This window comes from Pinus tabuliformis, chromosome 6, assembly GCF_031772625.1.
Source record: "Pinus tabuliformis cultivar Carrire ecotype Pingquan chromosome 6, CPIR1, whole genome shotgun sequence".
In the NCBI taxonomy this organism is placed as follows: domain Eukaryota; kingdom Viridiplantae; phylum Streptophyta; class Pinopsida; order Pinales; family Pinaceae; genus Pinus; species Pinus tabuliformis.
Window position 1 is genome coordinate 13,321,423 of NC_142292.1, and position 21,029 is coordinate 13,342,451.

Consider the following 21,029-nt stretch of genomic DNA (forward strand, 5'->3'; position numbering starts at 1 on the left):
AAAAATGATATCTAATATAATGCATTGCGAAAGGCCCTCAATACTGAAATAGATCTATAGTGGTAATTTTTCATTGTTTATATTGTATTTTTGAATATTTTATCATTATCAATATTTTATATTAAAAATTGAATGAATTATACATTTGCTTCTTATTAATAAATAACTACATTATCTTATCTTTAATTACTTTATCTTTTTCAAGCGTTGAAATATTTTACTAATGGAAACATTAATACACACAACAGAGAGAGAGTTCATACTGAAATATATTAGTTAATATGAATATTCAAACAATTTATTTAAGTTCTATATTGAGATATTTAAAATATATATATATAATTTAAGATAGACATGGAAATATTTTATCTATTACTTGAAGTATAAAAGTGAAATACTGGATTGTAAAATGAACCTCTCCTCGATTTTTAATTGTTTATTTATATGGTTATTTAATTTTTGCTTATTTGTTTTAGTTGACATTAGTGAAAATTATTTTTATTATTTTTTGAGGACGTGTGATGGCCCCTAGTAATTCTGAAGACCCCTAAATTACCATTTTTAAACAGTTTGGTTCAACCAGGGATGGTTAAAAGACAAGGATAACATTTGTAAATGAAATATGTGTTGATTTTATTTTATAATATGATTATGTTTTTTTTGTTAACTATAGTTAATGCTAGAGTAAGCAATAGCATACCCCAGGTAGTTAAAGAGTTATGAGTAGTTATCTACTTAGATCCCTTCTGAAAACAGAATGCCTCAAGAAATGCCAAGAGGGTATGAAGAACCTGAGGCAAGAGAGAGAGGATAGTTACAGAAGTGGAAATGACTCAAGAGCTGGATGGCCAGTGGAGTCCATTTTGGGAGCTGAGGCTCGAAATCTATGGCTAAGTCTGGTAAGGACCAGATAGCTTAGAGAAGTTGTAAAAGACTAGTTCAAATCTGCCTGGGGATAGCTAGCTCAGGGGGAAGGCACAGTGAAGACTAGCCTCACGGTTGGGTGGAGTATTGCTCTTCCTTGTGGTTTGAATTTTGTTCAAGGGAAAAGGTAATTAGAAACATGAAGTTCTTGTTCTATAATAAGTTCTATTTCTGTGTATTTATTGTGGTATGAACAGTGTGAAAAGAATGTCCTACTTCTGTGTATTATTGTGAGTGTGAAAGTATGGTCTTGCTCTCTGTATATTTAATTTTATCTGATAAAGGAAGTTTGTGTTAGAATACATTATACATATATATACTACCCTCTTTCTTTAATAAAAGACCAGGTAAAACAAAACAATCTAAATGTTGAAACTGGGTAAGATTTGAGGAGATGGCATGGCTGAGACTAGCAAAAAACATGGACCATTTCATCCACCTACGAATAGTAAGTAAGCCTGGGGACTGAGACATAATTTAAATTAGGAAAATGAGGTAAAGAACCCCGAGAGGGTTAGTTCCAGGCCAACCAACTAGTCAAGCCCAGAATAGTCCCTTGAGGACTCTGACACAGTCTCAGGCATAATAACATTGAAATGAAATCTAGCAACAATTGATATTAACTAATGTTGTTTGCATGCACAGTTAATCTTATAAATACATTTAAATAAATTCACATAAGATTATGACCACTCTATAAATTTTATATTACTTGCTGAGAGTTTCCGTCCTTCCACCATTAATAATGTTGAAGACTAACAAATCCTATGAAGCACGAAAAGAAACGAAATGACATTCATTAATAAATCATAGTAACAACAAAGATGACGCAATAAGGAAGAGCGACCACAACCATAAATTAAATAGCATGGACTGTAGGAAAATAACATAGTTTAGAACAAATTCCTTGTACCTGAACAAAATAGGTCCATTTATTGTGGAAGCAGTTCTAGTAGAAGCTGTAATGAATTGAAACTAACAACACCGAGTAATCTCAAAATTTAACCGAGTAATAATTACATTGAACCACCACTCGACTGTGTCGAGGGTTCTACTAAAAAGCTAACAGACCCATAATAAACAAAAGAAAACCCAAAAGTCAGGCACCCTCTGGAGAACCCTTGAAGGGTCGAACGCAAATTACACACCTGTAATTCATGGGAAAAAGAAACCCTCATTAATCTTTGTGGAAGTATGAAACCTATAGGTATGTGCCCAGGGGGGGGAGGATCTACCTATAACAAGCAGCAGAAACAAGGTTAACAAGAACTCAATTAATGATAACTGCAAAAGAAAATCCTACGACTATGCAAACGAAAGCTTACCTGTAGATAAATAGGGTTCATCTGGAAATTTTTCTCCATGCGTTGGGGTATCAAGAAACCATTAGAAAACATAAAAGAAAACCCTCTGAGTAACCTCAACGACCCCAAGCCAAAGCAGACAGGATCCATTCAAGAAGCAACAGATTACCTACCGAAAGAAGGGACGAGCCTTACCGAACAAGTGATAGCAACAAGAGAACCCTTGAACCGAACCCAAGCCCAGACTTGCCACGAGACTGTAGAACCCTGAATAAACATCCAACAACACCAAAAATGTATTAAGCCGTAAGAGTGGGGTTACAACAAGACTGTAACAGAAAAAGGAAGTAAATGACCCTTACCACTTAGTTTCAAAAGTGACAGACGACTGGGCTCAGCTTGGTTGCACTCCAGAGTTGCTGAAGGACACTAGGGTTTGTAGGGATTCAAACCCTAAGGCCTTAAACCATTTCGCGGAGGTATCCATACCAAAAACCAAACAAAGCAAATGACGTCGGAGCGAGAGGGGTTGGGCCAAGTTAGTTTTTCAATCCCTGTCCGGTTAACTCTTAGTCGTCTGATCAGATGACCAGATGTGAACCGTGGATGGAACACCAATCCCAAGTCTTGGATGCCAAGTGGACGGAGCTGCCGCAATTTCTAGAGGCCTCTACGCTGGCATAATTAATTAATCCATTAAATGAGCGAGAGTGTAATCAACTATATCACGATGGTCGAATTATTAAGGTTTTCATTGCATAATGATAACACCAATGTGAACCAGAAATATGTATATAATGATACAAGTGTATTGCATAAATGATCGGAACCACAATTACCATAATTACCATGGTAAACTCTATTATACACCGTTGTAATACATTTCCGTTGCACGAAGTGCTTTACTTGTTTATATGTATATATTTGGTGGTAAAAATATTTATTTATTTTTATTTGTGGATAGGTTCGTTAGACATACTTACACATGTCCCTTATATTGGATTGTAGAATGAGCCTTTCCACCATTTTTAATTGTTTATTTATATGGTTATCTAATTTTTGTTTTCTTGTTTTTTGTTTTTTGTTTTTTTTTGTTTTTGTTTTGTTTTTTTTTTTGGTTGACATTAGCGATTTTGAGGACGTGACATACTTACATAAGCGAATGACTAGTTGGGGTTTCCTCCGGGGAGTCTTGTGGAATGGAAACCTCCTTCCGCCAGCAGCTATGAGGAGTGATTTTGAGTGATTGGCGTGGAAGAGCAGGCTAGCTTGGGAAGACGCGATGCATAACCTATATCTGGCATTCGCTTTCCATTATACCAGAGAGCAGGCAGCGCGAACAGGGTTTTGTGAGCACAGAGCAGTGAGGTTGTTAATTTCTAAATAAGTAAACGTTCAGAACATGGAAAACGCTCATAAGAGCCAAGGCGTAAAGAGCAAGGAAATTTCAGATTTTGTGGAAACAAATCATTTGGGTCAAGTCAAAATTGCTTCAACAGACAAAATAGGAAGGTGGATTTGGGTAAACGCAAAGCAATATGAGGGCATTTTAATGCGTAGGATTGCTTGCCTTAAATGGGGACAAATGAGAAGAAAACCGATCAAGATCAAGAAAAAGAAAAAGAAAATAAATAAGAGAAACAAAATAAAGAAGAATCAATGATTTACAGTCCCACATCTACACCTCTTACTTGGTCATCAAATCTATATGTCCAAGAATTGATGAAGGTCAGAACAAGGTTGGATATTTTGGAAGCCATAGAATAGGAAAGAGACTGCAAAATTTCAGAGATCACAGTTGCAAACTAATGTCTAATGGAAGGTAATAGAATTTTAAAAGAAAAGGTAACAATGTTACAAGAGGCTCTAGAGACAGGAAAACAAGAATGGAAAAACATGAAAGAAGTAATAACAACAAACAGAGATGTGATCATTTATAAACAAACTCAGGTAGATACACAAGTATCTCAGCAAATAGAGATTTTCAAAGAGAAGGCAAAAATGAACAGTGGGAAAGATAGTCCAAAAGAAATCAAAGCTAAAGCTGAAGACGCTAATGGTTACATAAGGACAGAGGAAGAAGAAGATGCAAGTGATTGCAGAGCACAGGAAATAGAACAAAAAGAAAGACAGGATAGAAAAACAAACTTTATTATCATGGGAATAAGAGATTATGGGAAGAATGAAAGTACTCTCAATTTGACAAGACTTTCTGAAAGAGAAACTACATTGGAAAGGGCAAATTTGCCAAGCAAGAAGGGTTGGGAGGATATGTGAAGAGAGGCCTCGACCCATAAAAGTCTCCATGGCAAATGTACAAGAAAAACGACAGCTTTTGGGCAAAAAGAAACTCTTGAAAGGCTCATACTTCTTTCTCGATGAAGATTTAACCAAAAAACAACAAGAGGAGAGAATGGATGAAGTGGAGAAAATTAGAACAACAAGAAATGAAGAGAAGAGGGCATGATTGTACAATGGGAAAGTTGTTATTGCATTGTTTGGGCCTCCAGGCAAATCAGGGCAACAAGTTGACAGTAAAGAAAAAACAGAGAATTCAATAATAGAGACAAAAATAACAAGAGCAACATGGAGAAAAAGGGGTGAAGACTCAAATTTGAGTCTTATGTGCCAAACTGCGTAGCAGTCAAATCCTACCCAGGTCTACCTAAGTTTAGTTTGTTGGAATTGTAGAGGTTATCCTTGGAGGAGGGGACCTGGGTTAGGGCCTATTGCGGAAGGCAGAGACATAATTTGTCTCACGGAAACTCATGAACATGATGGTTGCAAAACTCATGTGTTTGATGGTTATTTGAAGTTGGCAGTTTGGAACAAGGTAGCAAAAAATGGCAAAGGGTATGGGGGAATACTAGTTTTAGTGAAGAAAAAGAAGGCCGTCACATTCAGTTAATTAAAGAAGATGCAAATAAACAATATCTATGGTTGAAAATATCAGAGAATGAGAATCACATAAGAATTGCAACATGCTATTTTTCCCCTCAAGTCTCAAAAACTTACAAAAATAAGGGGCTTGACAGCAAGGATCCATATGCAGCTTTAAAACAAGATATTGTCATGTAATCTCAGCAGGGAGAAGTTCTTTTAGTGGGAGATTTCAATGCTAGAACAACAAATAATCAAGCTAGCATCCTTTGTTGCAAAGATGATAACAATCCTATTTGGGTCACTGAAGAGGAGAATCCCCAATGAGTGAGGTGTTCAGAAGATGACAAAGTTAGCAATCATTTTGGAGATGAGTTGCTTACATTGTGTGGGGCTTTCAACTTAATTATTTGCAATGGTCTAGATAGATGGAAGAGGTATGGGAACTTCACTTGCAACACATACAATGGGGCAAGTGTCATTGACTATGTGATGTGTTCACAAAGCTTAATATAAAAGATAGATGAAGTTAGTATTGGAGAGCATATTTGGGACTTAAAATCAGACCATAACATGGCTAGAAGAAAGGCAACATAGGAGGAATACCCAATGCTGTCGACAATCACTATCAAGGGGCAAAATTCTTCTAACAAAAGAAAATGGTACTATCTTCAGGACAATGTTAGAGAGATTAATTCAAAAGGAGAAACTGGTTTCAAATGCTTCAGCAGCCATGAGTTAACAAATGTAATCCAAAGTGCACTTGAGAAGTGCAAAAGAGAAAAAAATAGGATATCATAATCAAATTGCTTTCCTGTAAATGTTTGGTTTGATGAGGAATGCAAAATGGCAAGGAGAACCTTGAAAAAGGTAGGAAAAGAGAAGATGAATGTAAAGTTATATAAGCAGATACTAAAAAGGAAAAAATATGAGTTCATGCAAACAAGGAGAGAAGAGTTAATATATTTAAGCAAGAACAATCCAAAGTTTTTCTAGTCGGAACTGAAACCAAGGAATAAGTAAATTGAAAATAATATTATAGCCAATCAATGGTTTGAATATGCAAGGCAACTTTATGAGAAAGAATCAACACAAATTCAAAGCTCTTCACGTTATAGGAGGTGGAGAATGGAATTAAGAAGCTGAAAACAAGAAAGGCAAAGGACTTGGTTGAACTTCAAGCAGAGTATCTAAAATGGGGAATGAACGTTCTTGCACCGCACATCATGAAAATATTCAACAACATCTTTCAACAAGGATTCCCAAGAGACTGGACAACTAGCCTAGCAATACCCCTTTTTAAAAGTGGAGACATTAATAATCCATCCAACTATAGAACAAGTATGATCAATCCTTTGGTTACAAAGCTTTTTGGCAGCATGGTAGAAGACAAAATTAGCAAGTGGGCAGAAGTAAAAGAAAAGAGGGCAAGAGGACAAGCGGGTTTTAGGTCGAAACATTCTACAGTGGATCATGGCATCACGTTGAGACACATTGTTGAAAAGGTTTGGGAGGACAAAGAAGAAGTATTTTGCTGCTTTGTTGACTTCAAAAAAGCATTTGACACAGTCCCTAGGGATAAGTTGTGGCATAGAATGGAAGAACTTGAAATTCTTGTGCATTATAGAGTTGTTGTCCATAGACTTTATGAAGAAGTGAAAGTCAAAATTAGAACCTTAGCAAGTATTTCAAAAAGCTTTAGAAGTGACATTGGAGTCAAGCAAGGTTGCCCTCTATCCCCCACTCTTTTTGGTCTATATATTGATAAAATGGAAAAATGGATAAATCTGCAAGGTGGAGATGGTGTTCGGTTGGGGGAGTTTGTGATAAAGCTTCTTTTATATGCTGATGATATTGTATTGATTTCTAAATCGGCCCATGGATTGCAAATGCACTTATATGCCCTTGAGCATTTTTTAGAGCAGTGGTGATGCAAGTCAATACTAGCGAGACCAAAACAATGATTTTTTCTAATAAAAGGAAGCCGAGCTAACATACTTTCTTCTTTGAAGACAACATTCTTGAAGAAGTAAAAGAGTACAAGTATCTTGGGATTGATTTCAACAACAAACTCAATTGGGAGGACTGCAGAAAGAAGAGAATTTAGGAGTGTGGAAAGCATTATATGCTCTTCAAAACAGATGTGGAGAGGCAGAGTTATGGGATTGGAAAACAATTAAAGTGCTTTTTGGACTCCTAATTTGTCCAGTAATGCTACACAGGTGTGAATTGTGGGCTAGCAGCACTCTCATCTCAAAATGGAAACAAATTGAGAAAATCCAAAAACGCTTGATCATGAGCAAGTTCAAAATAAAAAGTTCGGTACGTTATGAGATAATGTTGAGTGAAATAGGGGCAACTTCCATTGAAGCAATTGCTATGGTGCGGCTCATAAGATACCTAAAAAGAATTGAACAAATGAGAGTAGGTAGATGGCCTAATGTTATCTTCTATGAAGGCATCAGCGAAAGAAAGAAAACATGGATGAAACAAAACTACACATGGATGCAAAAATGGAATATCTACCTCAATGCCTATCCCACAAATAGCAAGGAGCTAAAGGATTTTGTTATGGAGAAGTTTCGTAAAATGGTATGGGGAAAAGAGTTGGGTAGAAAGAAGAAATATTACGTTGAGAAATTCAACCCTATGTGTGATTTACAACAAAAAGAGTTTATTGGAGCTAGCATTTCATGGAGGGCAAAGGTTCTTATTGCTGAATTAAGGACCAACTCACATCAACTTCGATGTGAAACAAGACAGTGGAAAAGGCCTAAAGAAGCTTGGGAAGAAAGGGTGTGTACATTTTGCACATTTGGAGCTGTGGGATTGGAAAAATATTTCATTTTGGAATGTGATGCATTCAAAGACATTAGAGAAAGTTATGAGAACATGTTAGCATCAATTTCTTGGCATTGTCTTCTTAGCGAGGGGATTGTCGAAAGGTTGGGTCAGCTCATCATCAATTTGAATCGGAAAAGGACTGAATTGCAAAGAGCGAGAAAGATGGAACTAATGGTCTCATAGACTATTTTTAGTCTCGTGGACCTTAAAATATCATTCATTTCATTTCATTTAAGTCCCTCATATTGGATTGTAGATGAGCCTCTTGACCATTTTTAATTAGCGAAAATTATTTTTATTATTTTTTGAGGACATGACATACTTACACATGTTCCTCATATTGGATTGTAGAATGAGCCTCTCTGCTAAATGAGACTCTCCACCATTTTTAATTATTTATTTATATGGTTATCTAATCTTTGTTTTTTTGTTTTGGTTGACATTAGCGAAAATTATTTTTATTATTTTTTGAGGACGTGACATATTTACACGTCCCTCATACTTGATTGCAAAATGAGCCTCTCGACCATTTTTAATTAACAATTTTTTTAAGGAATTTAGACTTCTGTGATCCATAACATTGTTTAGATAATCTTCGGCAAAATCACATAATCAATCTTTTGTCGACGCGTTTCGAACCAACCAGTGTGGTTCACAATTTTTTTTTTTAATTTTTTTTTGAGAACTTGACATACTTACACGTCCCTCATATTGGGTTGTAGAATGAGCCTCTTCACAATTTTTTATTATTTATTTATATGATTATCTAATTTTTATCTTTTTGTTTTGGTTGACATTAGCTAGAATTATTTTTATTATTTTTTGAAGATATGATATACTTACCCATGTCCCTGGGTTGTAGAATGAACCTCTTGACCATTTTTAATTATTTATTTTTGATTGACATTAACTAAAATTATTTTTATTATTTTCTGAGAAAATAACATGCATATTCTTTATTATGTATTATAGAATGAATTTTTCCAAAGGTTTTTATTTTATTTTATTTTATAAGAAAATAACATACTTACACAATTATAAAAACATTTCTTACCTATTCTTTCATACTGTATTGTAGAATAAGCCAAGGAAAATACCGAAGAAGCAACCGTGGATAACAATAAGAACACAATACGGGAGAAAGAAAGACATACTGTATTGTAGAATGAGCTTTTTAGTTAAAAAAAGGAAAATACCGAGGAAGCAACGGTGGCTAACAATAAGAACACAATACGGGAGAAAGAAAGCCAGTTCTGTATGGTGTGGTCGTTTTCTCTGTGAAAGGATTGCTGTTACTTGCAAGTATTGTCTTGTATATACATCGATCACTATCGTTTTCATTTGAAGGCCTTCCCAATCGCAAGCTAGCATCATTCCACTCATATCATAAGTGAAGAAAGGGAAGGCAGGTGGACAATGGGATCTACAACTGTTTCACTCCAGTCTGTTCAAACCACTGAAGCCGAACAAGGCAAGTTCTCCTTATGTTTTATCCATTTCATCCCCGCCTGGATCTTTTAAGTTAAACAAGTCCAGTTAATACATATGATAGGACGAGTAAAATAAATAGTGTCGGCAAAAAAAGCTTGTCCCAGACTCAATTTGAATTCAATGGCCAGAGATTGTTGAAACTTCAAAGAGATCCTGAATGGAAGCTGTCTGTAACAGCAGGCGTTTATTAATCTGTGCTGTTCCTGGATGTTGCTTTAACTTGCGACATGCAGTAATAAACCCACATAAGGCTCTAGGCTCTTTATTATATTATTATTTTAAGTTACAGAGTGGGATTGACATCAGATCGACCAGAAACATGATTCTCTGCTCTAGCTCGTTGGGTCATTTTAGAAAGTAGCATGTTGTCTCATATAATTGTTTATTTCTCAGACTGCAAATTGCTTTGTTTTGGACAGTGAATGAATTCAGAAGTCAAGAGTTAACCATGCAAAAAAAGGATGATTCATAGGTTCCAATTTTGTCGGTTTCTGAGGTATATCTCTCTCGTGACACGGACACAACACGAACACACATACCCACATGCAACCGCTCCAGAAATCAGAGTGAATTGTCTGTTGAGGGTGCGAGTGTCCTATGCCATTAATATCAGTCGAGTGTCTTTTAATTCGTGTGTAAGTAGGTGCCGCAGTTCTTTTATAATATGGCATATTATCAAAAATTGCTTTTTACATTCCTTGATTCAAGACCAGTGCTTTGTAGGATTGATAACTAGATAAGCTACGAATTGAACCCAGATGTCTGGCTGCTCTACTGCTGAGCTACATCTCCATTTATGACAGAATCGTTAATGGCTTAACCTAGAAGCGTGGATTGCTATCTCCAACCCCGCTTTTCAAACCACACTTCGGTTGAGGCCTTCTAGCCAATTTGACTTAGATACTATGTTGAAATTTGGATACTCTAGGAATCAAGTCCGAGACCTGCCCTTGGCTGGCCAGCTGTTTTAACGCTGAGCTACATGCCCATTCATAATAGGCACCCTTAAGGGTTCAATGTTGTAGTGTAGATTGTTATTTCCAGTACCTCTCCACGAATCACACCTTGAAGGCCTCCCAGCCAACTTTGATACCTTATTGAAAATTGGACAGGCTAGAAATTTAGCCCAAGACTCCCACCTTCCCCCGGTTGGCAGGTTGCCTTAACACTGAGCTGCATGTCCATTTATGATGGGAAATTCCTAATAGTTCAACCTAGAAGTATGGCTCCAACACCGACGCTGATTTTATGCATTGAAAAGCTATCCATTTTTGACTTTCTAAGACATTTTAATTTTCTTAGTATATATGGTGCATATGAAGCACATGATAAATATGTACCTCCTCATTAAGTACATTACAAAAAATTAGTAGCTTCTGTTTATGAGTTGATCACAACATAATAACATAATATTTGAATTCAATGGTTGCTAAGATCAAAAGACCAAAGGGCATGTTTTCACTTGATTAAAAAGTCCTAATAGTAAATTATAAATGTGAGGCCCCAAGAGCAACTTGGAAAGGCCACCCACTGTCAATGGTCCCTCACTTTTGGTTACTTCTTTTCCAACTGAAGCGTGGAAGCGCTACGGTAAGCCAAGTCCAAATGAAAGATGGCAAATGAGGGTGATTTATGACTTTGAACAAATATGGTGTAAGGTTTATTATAGATTTATATTGCAGATTTGTATTGTAGAACGTTACGTCTAGTTTAAGATGAAGTTATGAGAGGGTCAAACTAGCCATTAGAGGGCTAGAAATACCTCAAAATTGTGAAAATAATTGGAGTGTTCCATGAGAATAGGTGGTCAATACAAAAATGAAGTGATGTATATACTAGGATCTCACCATTATGCTAGGGCATCCACACGAGAGATATTAAATCTAATCGAACAATGCCAAAATGAAACTTGAAATGTATACAATATAGTAATATACCACCATATGCTAGGAAACTCTTCTGCTTGGTCACAAAGCCACCCAGTAATCACCGCAACATGTGTAGACCATAGTCATGTAGTAACTATAACATCAAAATAAAAAAGGGAAGATGTGGAATGCCCCAGCTAGACAAATACATTCATCATGTCACTACAATGCTAAAATATAATCATCAAAGTGCTCTAACATCAACCATGTGTGGAGATCTGGGGAAATTTTGCCCTAGAGTTTCCTAGGTTTTCGAGCAAATTCCTTATTCCTCATTTAGATAATGACACCGGAAATTCAAGTAATGTAGTTCTTTAGCAAACCAATAATGTTTCCTTCAATAACATAAAAAACCTTCAAATGCTGTAGCAAATTTTGATAGTGCCAGATTCAACACGTCCAATATAATTTGAATTCAACAGACTATACTACTGTGTTATACCCATAGTTCTAAAAACTGGAACCGGTGACCAGATTGGTCCACCTAATAAACCGGGTTTAAAACTGGAACCAGTCAAACCAGGACTGGTTAGATCTCAATGAACCGGTTTTAAAAAACACATGAAATAACTAATTTTTAATGAAAAAACTATTTTTGAGATTTAAAACCATGATTCCAAACCAATAGACAAAAAATATGCAAAGTTTTCTCATATATATACCATGTAAAGGTGAATATATCAAAATGGCACCAAGTCCAATACATATCATCAACACAATATATAATCAATGAGGCTCTAAATGGCCTCTAGAGTCCAAAAACAAAGCCTACAAGCTATGGGGCCACTGGCCTACTACAAGTCTACATATTTGATATTAATGATCAACATTATCACTTGAAAGTTGAAACTTCTCATCATGATCAAACTCAGTTGGTTGAGTCTCGACTCCCAAACTTTGCAACTACTTGAGTCACAAACTTCTTTGTTGGTTCAGTGACTTGAGTCTCAAACTTCTGAAGGTATTCTGCCCTAATATGCCTTATTACTTCATTTGGTGCTCCACATGGCTTTACATGGCCTCCTATCCTAGCCAAGTGTTGCTTGAACCTTTTAATACCCCCTCCTTCAATAGATTTTTGGCAATATTTGCAGATCATTTTGCCATCAATCATATCACAATGAGCCCATGCAGTATCCTTGGCTTTTGGAGGCATGGTGGCTACTACTTAGCTCAAACTCTCTGTTGTTCCACTACTCCAACAAAAACTCAACACTCTCCAAGCTCACAATGAAGCTCACAAAAACTCTAAATGAGATGTGTGAGGCAAATGAGAGGGGAGACCTCCTTTTATTGGCTTGGAGGGGTTGTTTTTGGAGGGAAACAACCCTTATTATCCCTCCAAACCACCTCACAAGCCTCCAAAAATGCCTCTCATGGGTCTGCAACCGTCTTGGCAATGAACCGACCATTTTTGACGGAACCGACCAATTTATGGGAAAACCAGTCGGTTTATGCCTAGTTTATCTAAAAAAGGGCGAATGAGGCTATTGACCGAGTTTTTGACCAGTTCTGTTGGTTTGGCCAATGAACCAACCATTTTCACTGGTTTCCGGTTTAGACCAGTTGGCTTTAAAAACTATGATTATACCAAATTCCAATTATACTAAACTAGTCCACAATCCTGAAAAAATGTTCAGTCAATAACCAACTAACTTAAGACTGATATTGCCCTCCTTTTTGGATAAGACTTCCTTCAAGAATCCGTTAAACCCTCATTACTACTCATGAACCGTCTTAGGAGATTTCGCAGTGGCTATAACACCGGGTCAGACCCTAGCTGAACCATGGTCAATCCTTCTGACTCCTACACAGGAGCACGAAATTTCCTTTACTTTAGGATTGCCAGCGCAAAAACCCTCTGTCTTAGTTTGAATGAATTTTGGGTGAGTTTAGATCAGCTACAGGTATTTAAATGGCCTTAAAGTAGTGTTCAACTTCAGATAGAGCGCTTAGCTTGTTGGAAATACTGAGAGGGGGGTGAATCAATATTTCTTAGCAATTAGTAACTTATTAATCTTTCTCAGAGCATTAAGTAATCTTTAGCATCAATTTAAAGCATAGATGAGCAGTAGACAATATACATAAGAATTTTAGGTGGAAAATCCCCTTTGCAACAAAAAAACCACGAAACGATTTTCTAATAATTTTGTTAGTACATCAAATGCTTCAGCTCCAACTGAAAAGGGAAGCCCCAACTCCCTAGTACTCTAGAAAAGTGTTGAATTTTTCAGCTCTAACTGGAAGGACGCTGCAATGCCCTAGCAAGTTCCAACTTTCCCTAGCACCACGCGACCACCCTGAAGTGTTTTCAGGCTCCAACTTGAAGGTGACTTCAACCATGTGCCTAGCACCACCCAAGCTCCCTGAAAATGAGAATATATTTTTGACAAACTGATGTTGCCTCCGGTACCAGGGACAATGACCCACTTTACAATGAGCTTCTACAGTAATATCCCAACAAAATCCTAGTTCAGAACTCTTGTTTACTGTCAAATCATGCTGTACCCAATACTGCTTAACTGTCCCTCTGTTCAAGTCCTTGTTTGCATTGATGACTCATTGCTGCTTCAACCCTTACTAATTAAATGCTTGCTGGAAGATTAGATGCTTGACAGCTGTGCTGATGCCAAACATTGCTCTGTCTTCAAGTGGGCTGTAAGCTGCCTCAGTCGCCTCAATGAAACCCTACTGTCTGCTATGATGTTCAATAGTTGCAATCTTCTTCCCGTTGAAGGATTACGATTGTACCTCTGACTTTTGACTTGAGATCTTGCAACTGTCTATTCAAACTGATGACTTTGAGAAGTATCACAGATACATATACTGTACTTTCACTTTCTTGTTTATGTGGCAATGAGTGGTCACCAGATACTGCTATCACCTTAAATATATTTGGTCCTTTGTCTTATTGAAACTAAAAATTCTGAGCAGGAGCATTGAACTGCGATTATAAGTAGGTGTATATATGCATTGGCAGATTCAAAGTAGGTGTATATATGCTTGCTCACACAGATTTAGTCATTCACTTCTTAGAACTAAAGTCTGCACCATGTCATGTATTCACAAGGGCTGATATATTATTGTTCTCAATAATTCTGCTTCACTGATTTGATGAGCCTTTTATCCAAAGGATCGAATACAATGATGATGCCCTAGATCATTAATTTGACACCTTGCGAATCTTCAACTATATATATAAAGTATCGGCTCTGAAAGACATCACTACAGATGAGTTACAACTCTAGATACATTACTGTAGGTATGAAACTGAGCCGTAGTTGTGATTACTATACACAGAAGCCCGCAATAGTGATAATAAGCTAGATTCAAGCAAAGTTGCAGACTTATTTGATCTGGCACATTTCAATTTACTCTTCTTCTAGGCGGCAAGATGACATGAACAAAATCACAGAGATATTTCAACTTCGTAATTTAGGTTTTCTGTATCCTCCACAAGGCTGCGTCAGATAATACGTGTGTCTTCCAAACTTCTTCAAAACAAGTGCAAAACGAATCAATAACCTTCACTGTTCTAGATGCAAATAAGTTACTAGGCCGCAGAGCCAATTTATGTTAAGTCTTCTTCAAACGAATCTCCAAGTATATACGAATGAATACAGTTCCTTACTGGTATAAGATCTGTTAAAATTGGCAACTAGGGCCAAATTCCTCTTTGGGCAGCTCCTTTGAAGAAGATAATTGTGGCATTGAATTCCCTTTTTGTGAGGACCAAAAACGATCTAAAGTTCGTCAAATTTGGACAAGGAAAAATATTGTTTTGAAATTAAACCCACATGTGCTAATTGTCAAGGTCGGCTTGGGGTAAATTAATCAAGTGGAACCCCTCTCCAAATCCTATAAAAGGAAGTGTCCTCCAACCTTATTTGACACATCTTATCACACATTTCTCTCTCTGAAATGGCCGCAGAAGGAAGGATAGCTCCAACAAAGGAGGAAGGGAAAGATTGACATCTTGGTTGGGCTGCCTAATGGACCGAGTTCCAAACGCAGGAGGCCGAGCCTGTTAAAGGCAATTTTGGGCTTGTTTGAGGACTGTTCTGGGCTCTTCCATCTCCTATTGCAGGTCCGAGTTATCATAGAGGTTGACTGCAGACATAAGGAGGGTTTCGGTGTGAGTGAGTTTGTGTTGTGAAAACAGTCTCCTTGGTGGGCCGCATCTTCAAGGATCCTACCTCATGCTAGCCGCAGGCATTAACTTGTTGAACAGTGGGCCGAGAGGATAAACATCTGCCCAGGTTGGCTGCAGACCCATCTTGATGAAGGCAGGTTGGCATGAAGGTCTGTTTGAGGGCTGAATTAAGTGCAGACTTGTACCAGAAGGAGGTCAGATTATCTTGAAGAGAGGCTGCAGCAGTAGAAGGATGTTTTGGATGTGTTTGTGAGGGATGCTGCAGTATGTCACATGCCCTAATGAGGAGCAGCAAACAACAACAGTAAACTCCAGCAATTGTGATTATAAGGCATGCACAGAGATGACGTGATTGGATAGTTTTGGATGCTTGTTGGATTGTTGTCTAGATTGGACAGGTTACAGTAGCTCCTTGATGAACTGCAAGCAACCCTAACCAGACCAAGCCTCTTCAGTAGTATGACATCAGGAACAACTTGACTGCTCCAGAATTTCAATTGTGATTGGGCCATCTACTTATCTAAGGGCTGTGCTAGTGGATGTTCAAATTGGCAAGTCAATCTTGACTTTGAATTATTGTACTCTCTATCTGCTGACATTTGATTCTAATAATAAAAAGAATTGATCAAGGGTTTTCCCCATCTTGGGGTTTTTCCCTGGCTTCTGCCATATTCTTGTGTTCTCTTGTCTTTTCTATTTTTTTATTATGTTCTTTCTTCAGTTACTGTCAATGTGATAATGATTTATATGATTGCTAATGGAAATGAAATGGATCGATAAACAGGCTAATATGGAACACTGAAGTAACTGTCCTAAGCAAAGAACATGTTAACAAAATTGAACATGGTATCAGAGCTCAGGTGAGGACAAGCCGAAGCAAGAGTGATAGCAGTCACTAAGAAATTTGTTGACAAGTCTCTATGGCCTCCTTCAGACAACATGAAATATTGAACTATGAGGGCTCACTTGTCACTGGCCCTAGCAAGGAAGGAGGATCTCTAAAGATCAAGGCTTCATTATATCAAAAGGCATACCTAAATTCTGAGCATGATCTCTAGCTATAGTCACTGTGACTAGGCCTAAATCTTATTCAAGGAGAGCGAAGTCATATAAACCTTGATTTGGAGGACCGAGGGACTAATCTAATAGCCCACATAAAGCCGAGTTATTTTTCAAAGAAATTGGAGTTCTGGGTTCAACATTTGAGGTCTGGAATCACAATTTAGGAGGATCAAATTCTCTGAGTTTCCTCAAAGGTCTGAACTTCAGAAGCACTGCATTAACCGAATTTCTTTTTGGGAAATATTTTGAAGTTGTCCTTTCGATTAGTATAAAAAGCTACTATACATCAATTAATCTTGTGATTATTCTCCCAACTCTCGGCCCATGCAGAGAAAGGATAATATCAAAGGATCTCTATGTCTTCATCCTTGACTGTGAAGGAATTCTTACCTCTGCAAATTAAAGGACAACTTTGCGGTCCTATGTTTACACTTGTAGAGGCCAGGAAAAAGGGTTTCCTCAGATCAAGCATCAATTTCTGAAGTTTTCGGCACTAAAACTCCAACATTACTTGATCTATTTAATGAGTTTGATTTTTTGAAGTTTATATTCATTCCATGCAGACTTAACAGTGAGATTAGAATTCGTCTTATGGAAATTACTCTTATATATCAGAGGTCTTAATCCTTGAAGAAGGATGTTCCAGTCCTAAAATGATATCTTCGTGTGACTAGAGCTTGATCAAGCCAACCCTGTGACTCTTAGTCTGATCATATACTGGACAACATCCATCCTCAGTATTTGGCATTTAAGTGTTGTTTTCTGATCTATGAAATCTGATCACACTTATTGGTCTTTTGAAAAGGTCCGGTACATCTTGTAGCTCTACAAGGCAACTTGAAAAAGCTACAGACGTCAAGCAGTATTCTTTTAATATAGATAAGGAAGGTATTTACCTTCTTTCAGTTTTGAGAAGAGTCAATCTCCTTAAAATATTCTATTAATCTTGAAGCCTTGTAGTAGCATCATGAAGCAAGAAGGAATGTCATCCCTTGAAGGGTTATCTACGATGAAGAATCTAGGTTAACATTGACTGATTACAAAAGTAGTAGTCTGTGAAAATTCCTTAAACCCAGGAATTCCTACTACAACATTGATGATATTTCTTCTACTTGTTAGTGAAGCGAACAAAGTTCCTTCTACAGATTAATTACTCCAAAAGACTTGGAATGTCAAGATATCCATTTATGATATAAATATTATATTAAATAAAATGAATAAGAGTGAGAATGATTTTCAAATGAGAACAAGAGGCTTGCTTATATACCAAGCAAGTGTCTCTTCATGAAGAGTCATGTCTCATTTAGACACACTTCTTCAACCTAATTACTAGTTAACTAATTATTATTTATTATTATTATCTTTTTCGTTATATTTATATATTTTATTCGTTACAGTTAGATTTACATGAACAAGTTATTTGCAGTGTCCTACGGCAAACATCGAAATACATACACTGCAGCCTACACCATTTAAATAATATGCCGAAACAAGAAACTGAACAATAGAGAAAGATACACGCAAATGACACAGTTGTTTTTGGACAAACGTCCCCGAAAAAACCTAATGCGGGAAAACCGATGTAGCAGATCTAAGGGTTTTATTAGTGTGCAGTAGTTTTCTGAATACAACTTCTGGATGCCCTTCCGGCGATCCAGTTGCAGAGAAATATGACTGGCAGAAGAAATTTGTGCGATTGCCTCACTCTACCCGGAAAGTCCTCGCTGATCCGGCAGCTAAACCAACGTGTCCTCGACTATTTTTGCGTTGCCCTTGCGTGGGCCCTGCATCAGCCTCTAAGGCACTACGTCACCCCAGCGTTGGATTGCTTTACTCTTCTGGAGCTCTGACGTCAAACCTCCCTGCCCAGAACGTCAAACCCTAACAAATTTTCGGACTTCTACTTGGAGGACTATGCTACCTCTGCGTGAGCCGTTCTGGCTCAGTGTCAACCTCTCTTGGGTACTGCACTGCCTCCTTCTAGTGTCTCTCTGCCTCTCTACTGTGTATCCTGGCTCAGGAAAAGACTCTCCAACCAAACTATCCCTGCCCCTCACTGCAACAACTCACTATCGAAATTCTCTCAGCAGCTGCTCTGCTTCAGAAAATCTAACTTCTAAACTCTCTGTGTATCTTTCCAAATGACCCTCAAGCCTCCTTAAATAATCTCCTTGTTGACATTCAACGACCCAGATTAGAAGCTAATCAATGGCTAAGATCATTTCTTCTTGATCCTTGTCTTCTTCTAGAAGTTACACCCACAGTTAGATTAATACCCATTAATTATTTTATTTTCCTAAGTTTAGAGTTAGGGTCCTATTAAAAATAATTAATTATTTTAATAAAACTGTCTCCGGGTGGAATTTCCCAAAACGATTTATGGGTTTTTTGGAATACATGTGCCCAAGCCTCCCTGCAAAATTTGAAACTTAGAGCACATCCGATGCTACCAAAAATCAACACAGTCTTCATCCATAGTAGAAATTGCAACACCTTTTCAGGTTGTTTTCATTCTTGAAGAACAATGGAGAAGCAAGCCTAGCACAATTTCATTTTTTTAAAGGAACTTAATTCAAGCCTCTGTCATAAAGAAAAAGGAGCCGAGTCTCCTATGCATGAAGGAGACCTAGGTTGATGAATCACTACCCTGCCCTCAGACCTGGACAATAGCATAAAAGAATTGAATCATTTATTCAACATGCAGTGATAAGAATATTTGCTGACCTGTGAAGATAGTACGAATGTCTATGATATAAGATCCATGGTTTGTACCTTCTACAGTGATGTGGTCGACATATTCAGATACACACACACACACACACACACACACACACATATATATATATTCACAAGTCCGATATATGTATTCTTGTTGGACACCTAATCCTCAATGGGTTAGTGTGGAAGCTGAATGGACAAAAGGAGTCCAAGAGACCTTGGGATGTGGAACCCAACGGTCAAACAATGTACTATAAATGTATATCAGTTGTTAATAAAAATTGTATTGTCATGATTTATCTTTCATATTTCTCTTGCTGTCCATGTGTGTTTAACATGGTATCAGAGCAGGCGTATTCCTGCCCTGCATAATTAATTTGAGCCATTTGTTTTATGGCCTTTTTGTGCAAGTTATTTCTGCCATGAACTTCATGAATATTTTCTCATGAATATTTCTTCAGCTAAATTTTAGCTGCAACCTGTTAATACCGCTGCTGGTATCTGCTCTTCTCTGAGCGGTTTTTATAATCCTGATACATATAATGCTGCGTTGCCCTGACGCTATTTCATATAATTTGTTGTTCATTGCTATTCCTGTATTGCCCAGCGCTGAGAACTATGTTTAATGATGCGCTGCTCACCTCTGCCATATGACTGCATTTGTCAGAACTGTGTTTAATGATGCGCTGCTCACTTCTGCCATATGACTGCATTTGTCAGAACTGTGTTTAATGATGCGCTGCTCACCTCTACCATATGACTGCATTTGTCAGAACTGTGTTTAATGCGTTTTTATGCCGGTTTCATATTCTTCTCTGACTGCAATGCTCCCATAGAGAAACGCCCAAAATTTGTAACGCTGGTCCGTTGATTTGAATCCTGGTGTCAGAGGATTTCATGTATAACCGCCACAATACGCTTCTCCATTTCCACCGAAGCTGGATCTGGATGTCTGGCGTCTAATAAGGTGATATGTATGGCTGTTCCATCCAATGCTCCGTTGTTTAACGTTGCTCCGTTCTTGTATTGCATAAAAGGATTTACACTGCTCCAGTAGAGGCTTTCTATGGTCTAGCTTAGCAATAGGCTGTCCTCTTACATTCCAAACTATACAAATTCTTTTGCTCGACTCTGCAACGACTCTATTAGGAGACCAAAGTCTTATTGTTGATCCATATATGAAACTGCAATATGATTGTGCGCAGATGCTGCACACTTGCGCGTTATCATGATGTTGATATATGTATCAGAACCAAAAATGCTATGCACGATCTATAGAACCAGTAGCAGAATTTGACGGGACGAATGATTTAGTAAATAGTGCAAAATCAAGAAAATGGTGTTAGAAATGGGGCAAAACCTTGTGGTGGACCGGTTATGGCTTCGACTGCTCTATGTGAAACTTCAACTCCTTATATTGGTGGGAGTGGGAGCTTCAGCTGTAGCTGTTGCTGCTCGTTCATTGCATTAACGTCTACGTTGAACGTGTCGTGTGAAGTTGAAGAACAAGAACCAAAGTTTCAATGCCCCTTCGTCTATCCTGTCTGTGCGCCAGCCTGTCTGGAAGGAATGTAATCTGAAATGACAAAGATCCAACCCGGCTACAACTATCATTGAAGAGCGCCTGAGATGTGAGTAGGTATTCGATGAAGTTGAGTAATTTTTCGTGTAAAAATTTCTGTTTCCCACCCTGGTTTTCAGTTTCACCTTATTTCTCCCATGTAG

The 21,029-nt window shown here is 37.6% G+C and overlaps 1 protein-coding gene across 2 annotated transcripts in view; it reads left to right on the plus strand.

The window, feature by feature from the left end:
• The first annotated feature begins 9,154 nt into the window (after positions 1 to 9,154).
• LOC149256975 (D-amino-acid transaminase, chloroplastic-like) overlaps positions 9,155 to 21,029 on the plus strand; it is a 220,034-nt gene continuing 208,159 nt past the window's right edge. Inside the window, exons 1-2 of one of the 2 annotated variants that reach the window (XM_089413365.1) lie at positions 9,155 to 9,423; positions 9,863 to 9,939. The gene's annotated coding sequence lies outside the window, so the exon portion shown is untranslated. Of the gene's footprint in view, positions 9,424 to 9,862; positions 9,940 to 9,963; positions 10,079 to 21,029 lie in introns of those variants that run through there. The other variant, XM_089413369.1, reaches the window with a different exon arrangement.